Source organism: Manihot esculenta, chromosome 16, assembly GCF_001659605.2.
Source record: "Manihot esculenta cultivar AM560-2 chromosome 16, M.esculenta_v8, whole genome shotgun sequence".
Taxonomy (NCBI): domain Eukaryota; kingdom Viridiplantae; phylum Streptophyta; class Magnoliopsida; order Malpighiales; family Euphorbiaceae; genus Manihot; species Manihot esculenta.
This window is the reverse complement of record NC_035176.2, coordinates 25,509,118-25,517,660: the sequence shown is the minus strand read 5'-3', so window position 1 is coordinate 25,517,660 and position 8,543 is coordinate 25,509,118.

The following is an 8,543-nucleotide window of genomic DNA, read 5'->3' as shown; positions in this document are numbered from 1 at the left end:
CCCACAGCACGTCCCACCTCCAGCAACTGAGCACGCAGAGGCAGATCGCTTGAACAGAATCGAGGCCAGGCTCACACACATAGAAAGCATGTTGGAACTACTGGTGCAGCACATTCTGCCACCTGCACGCAGAGACAGCTAGTTCACCCAGCTGTTTGCCCAAACAGCACTGGGCAAACAGCCACACCAGGGAAGTACCAGTTTTTCTTTTTGAACTTTAATTTTTCCATACATTGAGGACAATGCATGAGCTAGGTGTGGGGGTGCACATCTCTGAATTTTGATGCTTCATGCATTCTTTTTGATTTCTTTTTAGTTCATTTATGCTTTAATTTTTAATTAGCACACATTAGGCAAAATTTTTTCATTTTTATGCTTTCAATAATACACACACAACCATAACCAACCTTCTTCTTCTTTTTTTGGTTTGCTTTACTCAAATACATAGGCTATGTTGGATGAGCCTTCTTTCCATGACCCCATTGATGTGGTAACTCTTTAAACCTAAGTTGAATCACTTGTAGTGAGTTGCATTCATTTTTGAGAATTTCCTTTTGAATTGAATCTTTGAGTTTGCCATGGTGAAAAATATATTGATGACCCTCAATTGATTGAGAATAAATTGAAATTGTGTGAATGAATTTAATGTGACTTGATTTAGCAATTGGTGTTGATTTGCCCAAATCATTGAGAGAAAGAAAATTCAGCAAAGGCAAAGACCTCAAAAGCACAAATTGAAAATTGTTCTAATGGTCAAAAGACTATGAACAAGGCTAGTAGCCACTTGGATAGGTGATCAACTGAAAATCTAAACCTTCAAATCAAAAATAGGTTGGTGACCTTTCCAAGCAAGATCTAAAGTGCAAAAGCCTGAATAAAGTACTTCAAGGTAAGGGCAAGTCACACCAAAAGCTAGAAAAAGTCTTAACATATAATGTGCATGATCTCTCTTGAGGAAAACAAATCCTAGCCATGGTAAGTAAAGGGAGACAAGGAAAAGAGGAAAGTAACCTTGGTGCATGCACACTTCACTACAATGCTTCAAAGTAGGGGTCTAGGGTATGAGCTTAAGTGGTAATAAGGATCAAGTGGAAAAAGAAGCTTGTTTGACTAAACCTATTTGCTTGAGGACAAGCAAAGGGCTAGGTGTGGGGGTATTTGATAGAGCCAAAATTAGACCCATTTTCTATGTTTATATTTATGTCAATTTACACATTTTCTACCTAACTTTGTGGTTTTTGTCTTATTTTGTAGGAAATGGAGCAAAATGGTAATTTGGCTAAAATGGCCTTAATTCTGCCCAAAAGATAGCAAAAGAGAATAAGCATGGTTTGCCCAACTTGATTGCCCAAGCCAAGGAGAAGCTGAGATAAAGAGGAAAAGTGATAAAGTATGCTGTCCAGACTGTTTGCCCAAACAGCACTGGGCAAACAGCAAAGAAAGTCAGAAACAGAGCATATGCAGCCAACAGTGATCCCAGACAGACTGTTTGCCCAAACAACGTCGGGCAAACAGCACCAGCAGGCAAAAAACCAGCAGAATCTGTCAAACTTGCTGACCAAGTCAACACGAATCCCCACGCACTCCAAACACGTGGGACAGCTCAGAAACACCTATTTACACCTCAGCACACTCTCCTACATATTCAGGAAGCCAAGAAATAAAAAGACAAGAATGCCCTCCAAGAATTCAAGACTAAATAGGAAAAAGAGTCCCAAACTAAAAAGGAAAATTAGGGCAGCCTCTTCACCTATAAAAAGGCATGCAAACCAGCAAAGAAGACATCCTGGAATCCTTGGATCATCTTTGGATCACCAGACTGTCGGCAGAGCCACACCAGCAGCTGCGCCCTTGCGCCAGCCCTTCTTCTTCCTTTTTCTTGTTTTCTTTCTTTTCTTTTATGTTAGTTTCAGCCATGAGTGGCTGAAACCCTTTTGCTAGTTGAAGAATAAGGTGAAACTTTGGTTGTTCATGGATTGTGAGATCTGAACCTTTGTGTTAATCTTTTATTAATCAATATTTATGCAATTTTGTGCTTAATTAATTGTTGCCTTGTTATCTTAATCAAATTGGCCTATTGATTATTGATTGCAAAGTTATAAATCTGTTTGTTTGGATAATTCTTAGTCCGTAATTGCTAGAATTGTTCACACACAAGAACACTTGGTGTAAAAAACCAAGAAATTGCATAATCTAGCAATATCACTATGCTTATGGGTAGCTAGAATTAGGTCTCTCTTTCTCTTAATGCAATCAACAATTGTTTGTTGCCTATGGCCCAAGGACGTTCCTTGGCAATTTGTTGATTAGTGATTGATTAGAGGACGTTCCCTAATTGATCTAAGCTTAAGGAGGGATTTGGTTGGTGAGAAGCTTCTTCCACCTCCTAAACTAATTTATTGAACCTAATAAAAGAATCTTTTGTGTCAATGATCAATCCCAACAACTAAAGTGGATCCAATTCTTCAACTAGGCTTTTCTCATTATTGATTTCTCTTTACTTTATTACTTGCTTTACTTGCTTGCTTTCAATTCTAGTTTAGACATCAAATCTTCAAAACCCCCAATTTTACTTTTATTGTCTCTTTATTTACTTGGTCTTGATAAGAAGAATAAATAGTATTGATTCCCTGTGGATACGATCCCTTTGCCACTGTCTACAAGTTATTAAATTGTTGGTAACCAAAAGGGTTATTTTTGACCGGCCTCGACAACCGACTGTCAGGTCCGGGTATCATCAGCTGAGGATCAGGGAAGAGGATGTGCCAAAGACAGCTTTCAGGACCAGATATGGGCATTTTGAGTTCCTTGCGATGCCGTTCGGGTTAACCAACGCCCCTGCAGCATTCATGGATCTCATGAATAGAGTGTTTAGTCAGTACCTGGATCACTTCGTTATTGTCTTCATAGATGATATCCTAGTGTATTCCAGGAATGCAGAGGAGCATGCCCATCATCTGAGGATGGTTCTACAGACCTTGAGGGAGCATGGCTTGTATGCCAAGTTCTCCAAGTGTGAGTTCTGGCTGAGGAGCATTTCCTTCTTGGGGCATGTGGTGTCAGAAAATGGTATAGAGGTAGACCCCAAGAAGGTAGAAGCTGTGGCTAACTGGCCTAGACCCACTTCAGTGACGGAGATCAGGAGTTTCTTGGGTTTGGCAGGTTACTACAGGAGGTTCGTTCAGGACTTCTCGAAAATAGCAACTCCTCTGACCAGACTAACCAGGAAGAACCAGAAGTTTGTGTGGACCGACCAGTGCGAGGAGAGTTTTGAAGAGCTTAAGAAGAGGTTGACTTCAGCACCAGTTTTAGCTCTGCCATCTAGTGATGAGGACTTTACAGTCTTTTGTGATGCGTCCCGTATGGGACTGGGTTGTGTACTGATGCAAAAGGAGAGGGTGATTGCTTATGCTTCGAGGCAGCTAAAGAAGCATGAGTTCAATTACCCCACACATGACCTTGAGATGGCAGCAGTAATCTTTGCACTCAAGATGTGGAGGCACTACCTCTATGGGGTAAAATGTGAGATCTTTACAGATCATAAGAGCCTGCAGTACATCCTGAGTCAAAGAGATTTGAACTTGAGACAGAGGAGATGGGTAGAGCTGCTGAGTGACTATGATTGCAAGATTCAGTATCATCCGGGTAAGGCGAATGTCGTGGCAGACGCCCTAAGCCGGAAGTCACTAGGCAGTCTATCCCACATCACGGCAGAGAGGAGACCAGTGGTGAAGGAGTTTTACAAGCTCATTGAGGAAGGTCTACAGTTGGAGTTGTCTGGTACAGGTGCCTTGGTTGCTCAGATGAAAGTGACACCCGTGTTTCTGGAGCAGGTGGCTCAGAAACAGCATGAGGACCCAGAATTAGTGAAGATTGCCAGGACTGTTCAGTCAGGCAAGGACAGTGAGTTCAGATTTGACAACAAGGGGATCTTCCGCTATGGGAGTCGTTTATGTGTACCAGATGACATAGGGCTAAAAGGAGACATTATGAGAGAGGCTCATAATGCAAGATACAGCATTCACCCCGGAGCCATCAAAATGTATCAGGATCTGAAGAAAGTTTATTGGTGGCCAGCTATGAAGAGAGAAGTGGCACAGTTTGTGTCAGCCTGCGAAGTGTGTCAGAGGGTGAAGCTGGAACATCAGAAGCCGGCTGGAATGCTTAACCCGCTACCTATTCCAGAGTGGAAATGGGAGAATATAGCTATGGACTTCGTAGTGGGGTTACCGGTGACGTCCAACAGATTGGACTCCATATGGGTGATTGTGGACAGACTCACCAAATTTGCTCACTTCATCCCTGTCAGGAGTGGCTATTCTGTGGACAAGTTAGCGCAGGTATACGTTGATGAGATAGTCAGACTGCATGGGGTTCCTGTTTCTATAGTGTCAGATAGAGGACCCCAGTTCACCTCCAGGTTTTGGCAGAGTCTGCAGGATGCCATGGGTACCAGATTGGATTTCAGCACTGCCTTCCATCCACAGACAGACAGACAGTCAGAGAGGACCATCCAAACCATAGAAGATATGCTGAGAATGTGTGTGCTGGACTTTGGCGGTTCTTGGAGGCAGCATCTACCTTTGGTGGAGTTTGCCTACAATAACAGCCATCATGCTAGCATTGGGATGGCTCCATATGAAGCTTTATATGGAAGGAAGTGCAGGTCACCTGTTTGCTGGGAAGAAGTTGGAGAAAAGGCCTTGGCAGGGCCTGAGCTAGTAGAGATCACCAGCAGGGTGGTACCCTTAATCAGAGAAAGAATCAAGACTGCTGCAAGCAGACAGAAGAGTTATGCAGACATCCGCAGAAAACTAGTAGAGTTTCAGGAGGGGGATCTGGTATTGCTCAAGGTGTCTCCAATGAAAGGAGTGGTTCGGTTCGGGAAGAAGGGTAAGCTGGCTCCGCGGTACATCGGACCCTTTGAAGTCCTGCAAAGGATTGTGAATGTATCGTACAAGTTGGATTTACCTGCTTCAATGAAGAGAATCCATCCGGTTTTCCATGTTTCTATGTTGAGAAAATTCGTGTCAGATCCGGGCAAGGTTCTTAGTGAGCCTGATGTGGAGATCCAAGAGGATCTCACCTATGTGGAACAGCCAGTACGGATCCTAGACACCCAGATCAGAAAGCTAAGAAACAAGGAAATCCCGATGGTGAAAGTCCTGTGGAACCACCACAATATGGAAGAATGCACTTGGGAGACACGGGAGTCCATGCTCCGGCAATATCCTCATCTCTTTTAAGGTTAGTCTCTATGTGTTTTATGTTGTATGCCTTACATGTGCTAGTTGAGGAACATTCGGGGACGAATGTTCTTAAGGGGGGGAGAATGTAATACCCGGCTAGACTCCGGTATCAGAATTCCTACCGTCCGGTGAAATCTCGGATGTTGGAAGCCTCTAGTAGGGTAAAACCATGTTTTTATGAAATATTTTAATGTGTTTTATGTTTTAAGCATGAAAGAAAATGAGTTTTTGCATGAAAATAGCATTGGAGGAAAACTCAGGTTCGGCCGCCGAACCTCAAGTTCGGCCGCCGAACATGCATGCGTTGCGGGTGTGCTTTAGGCCCTCGAAAGCATAAGTGAGGGAAGCCCAGGTTCGGCCACCAAACCTCAAGTTCGGCCGCCGAACATGGCATGCATGCGGAGGCACATTCGGCCCCCGAACGTGGTCTGGCCAGCCACTATAAAAGGGTCCCTTAGCCGAAAACGGGCGAGCTTTTCCCCATTTTCGGCCAAGGTGAGCTCTTCGCCGTCCCTCACCCATTTTTGATGTTCTTCCTCTAAATCTTTCAAGATTTTCACTTGTTTTAACTTGGTTTTGAAGATTTAAGCTTTTGAGCAAAGTTTTGGAGCTTGGAGGTTCAAGAACCAAATCTCTCCCAACTCCGAGTTTTTGGGTCGTCTCTCTCGATCTTCAAGAGGTAAGAGCCGATCTTAAGCTCGTTTTATGTTTTGAATAAGTTTTATGCAAGATCTATGGGTTAGAATGCATGTTTAGGTTATGGTTGTGTTTATGGGTATAATGTGTGTTCTTGAACAATGTGGATGCTTGATGTGTTGTAGATGGGGTTTATGATGGTTTGAGACCCCTAGGAACATGTATGCTTGTGTTTGTGTGTTGTAGAATAGGTTTGATGCATGTTTGATAAGTTTGGAGGCGAAATGTGCATTGGGAGCCAAGTTTCTGCCCTTTGGCAGAAACCAGGTTCGGCAGCCGAAGGAACTTTCGGCCGCCGAACATGGCTGGGGAGGCAGCCTTTCGGCTGCCGAAGCTTGCCCCCGAAAGGAGACTTTCGTCTCTGTCTGGCATTTTCGGCCGCCGAAGGTGCCGTCGAACATGCATGAGTTTTGTCTCTGTCTGGGAGTTTCGGCCGCCGAAGGTGCCGCCGAACCTGCCTGACTTTCGGCTCTGGAGGGACTTTCGGCCGCCGAACCTGCCGCCGAAAGTGCCCTGTCCAGGCCTTCTTTGCATGTTTTTGTATGATTGGTTCATGATGTTTTAGGGGGTTTTTGGGGAGTAGTTTATAGTTATGTTCAGGTATGTTTGGTCCCTCATTTGAGTCCACCTGTGTAGGTTCGGACCCGAGGAACCGAGGACCCCAGCAGTGAGTTCAGCTGCTTCGGTGTTGTCAGAGTCTGCCAGAGGTGAGTGGAACTAAACTTAATCTTTTAAATTAAATGTTTTATCATGTTTCATGCATCATGATTATGCAATAGGATGATTGCATTAGTTTCACGAATATGCCGCATTGCATCGATTGTTGTTGATGTGGGTGAATGTTGGATGACCCAATTAGTCCATGACAGGAAGACCAGGACCCCATTCTACGGCCTGGCACTATGTAAGGAAAGACCAGGACCCCATTCTACGGCCTGGCACGGTTATGGGACTCGAAGACTAGGAGCCCAGAGGAGGCCCTGGGGCAAATGGTAAGTAATGTATGTTATGACAGGATGACCAGGACCCCATGCTACGGCCTGGCACAATGTTAGCTTGGACTAATTGGTGACAAGTTCACCCAACCCTTATGTGAATTGTCTGTGTTATGATGCATTTCATTGGAGCATAGTGTTATTATGTTTTATAGTTCTGCTCACTGGGCTTTTAGCTCATCCCTCTCCCTTTTTCCCCCAGGCTTGCAGGTATAGGATAGAAGAGGAGGTCGGTTAGAGTAAAGATTGTTTATGTAATAGATAGAATGTGGACATGACAAATCATAGAATGATGTAATGTAAAAGTACAGTATAATTATGTAATAAGATGATGTATATGGATGTTAGTGGTGTGCTTGACCATAGATTGTTGTATCCCTTCTAATACATGATCTTAGAGATTTTTATGATGTTTATGTAACCAACTCAGCATATGTTATGTCACCCATTGGGGACACTGATGAGATCCCACAGAGGGATCAATGTTATGTTAATGTTTATGCACAGGTTGAGTTTGGTTGGTGTTCATGGAAAGAAAAGTTTTAATTTTTATGTATGTTGTTGATCATGTATGGGATTAAGCAGGTTTTCAGGATGCATGTCAGGCTTGCTACGGGTCCCGGCGGCCTTAAGTCGACCCGGATCCTAGCGCCGGTAGCGGTCCGATTTTCGGGTCGTTACAGTCTCTGTCTGGGAGTTTCGGCCGCCGAAAGTGCCGCCGAACATGCATGAGTTTCGCCTCTATCTGGGAGTTTCGGCCGCCGAAGGTGCCGCCGAACCTGCCTAACTTTCGGCTCTGGAGGGACTTTCGGCCGCCGAACCTGCCGCCGAAAGTGCCCTGTCCAGCCTTTCTTTGCATGTTCTTGCATGGATGTTTTGAGGTGTTTTAGAGGGTTTTTGGGGGATGTTTTCAGAGTCATGTTATAGTATGTTGGTCCCTCATTTGAGTCCACCTGTGTACGTTTGGACCCGAGGAACCGAGGACCTCAGCAGTGAGTCAGTTGCTTCAGTCAGTGTCAGAGCTAGCCAGGGGTGAGTGGAATAATTCTTATGCTTTTAAATAAATAAATCAGTTTTGAGCATGTTCATGCATCACGGATGCCATGTGATATTTTAGGATGCTTGCATTAGAAATCACGAATATGTTGCATTGCATAATATGTTGTTGATGTGGATGAATGTTGAATGATCCATTAGCCCTCATATGTTATGACATGATGATATGATATAGAAGACCAGGTGTGGCCTGCACTACGCCCCTGGCACTATGTAAGAGAAAGACCGGACGTGGCCTGCACTACGCCCCCGGCACCATGGATTATGTATGTTATGTTATGTATAAGAGAAAGACCAGGTGTGGCCTGTACTACGCCCCTGGCATGATTGGAATATGTAGAGGGCTAAATGGTGACAAGTTCATCCTTGATATGCTTAGTTGTGATGTGATGCATTTCATGTTATCATATGTTTTAAATGCTTTATTATTCTACTCACTGGGCTCTAGTAGCTCACCCCTCTCCCAATTTCCCCAGGTTTGCAGGTACGGGTTAGATAGAGAAGTCAAGAAGAGTAATGAAGTCATATGTATGTAATAGTTAGAATG